The following is a 1,011-nucleotide window of genomic DNA, read 5'->3' on the forward strand; positions in this document are numbered from 1 at the left end:
GTTGCCTTTAAGAGACAAGAAATTAAGATGGCAGCTTCCGTAGGCCGAGGCAGCCCTACTTGGTGATGGCGAGGTCCTCCTTGCCGGTTGCTCGCTATATTTATCCTTCCTGATCCACAGGAAGCCAGCTTGCCGTGCCCAGACACGCGCCGCCCAAAAATATACTACGTCCGAATTCGACAAAGTCGGCCGTGGGCGTCATTCTTACTTTCAGTTTAAGGCAACGCAGACTAGTCTGTCCTAAGAATTTCTACGTTGCTGGTAGAACTGCAAACTATCTCCGGTATGGTCTAGTGGCTAGGATACCTGGCTCTCACCCAGGAGGCTCGGGTTCGATTCCCGGTACCGGAAAAATTTTATTCTGCAACACACAACAGAAGTACATAACTGCTCATAGTTGAGTACTGTTATATTTCTTTCCGAAATGTGTATTTATCATTATTAATTGTTTCTGACACTACAACAGTGTTACAGAAAACTCATGCTGTCGCTTGAAACTCAAGCATAATGATGGCTCCATCAGTGACGTAACTACAGTATCATCTGAAGTGAAGGAGAAACCCGTACAACCCACCATCACAAAGTTCGGTTCGCTATAAATATTGAATAAACAAATATATTAATAACACTTTAGCCTTAAACTGCGTTAACTGACGTTCATAGCATCAAGACAAGCAGCAGATTCCTCGACTTGCGCCTTAGGGTGGTGGGGTTTCGGGTTCCACTGTAGATTTCTTTTACCGACCTCCCGACTCAGCAGCATTAGTGGCAGAACAACTGAGAGAAAATTTGGAATACGTTTCACATAAATTTTCTCAGCATGTTATAGTCTTAGATGGAGATTTCAATTTACCGGATATAGACTGGGACACTCAGATGTTTAGGACGGGAGGTAGGGACAGAGCATCGAGTGACATTATACTGAGTGCACTATCCGAAAATGGAGATAAAATCTTGGACCTACTGATAACAAACAGACCCGGCCTTTTCGACTCTGTAAGCGCAGAACAG

The 1,011-nt window shown here is 44.3% G+C and overlaps 1 non-coding gene across 1 annotated transcript; it reads left to right on the forward strand.

The window, feature by feature from the left end:
* The first annotated feature begins 279 nt into the window (after window positions 1–279).
* On the forward strand, window positions 280–351 carry Trnae-cuc (transfer RNA glutamic acid (anticodon CUC)). Its single transcript has one exon. It is a non-coding gene; the product is annotated as a tRNA-Glu (tRNA).
* Window positions 352–1,011: the final 660 nt, after the last annotated feature.

This window comes from Schistocerca cancellata, chromosome 10, assembly GCF_023864275.1.
Source record: "Schistocerca cancellata isolate TAMUIC-IGC-003103 chromosome 10, iqSchCanc2.1, whole genome shotgun sequence".
NCBI lineage: Eukaryota > Metazoa > Arthropoda > Insecta > Orthoptera > Acrididae > Schistocerca > Schistocerca cancellata.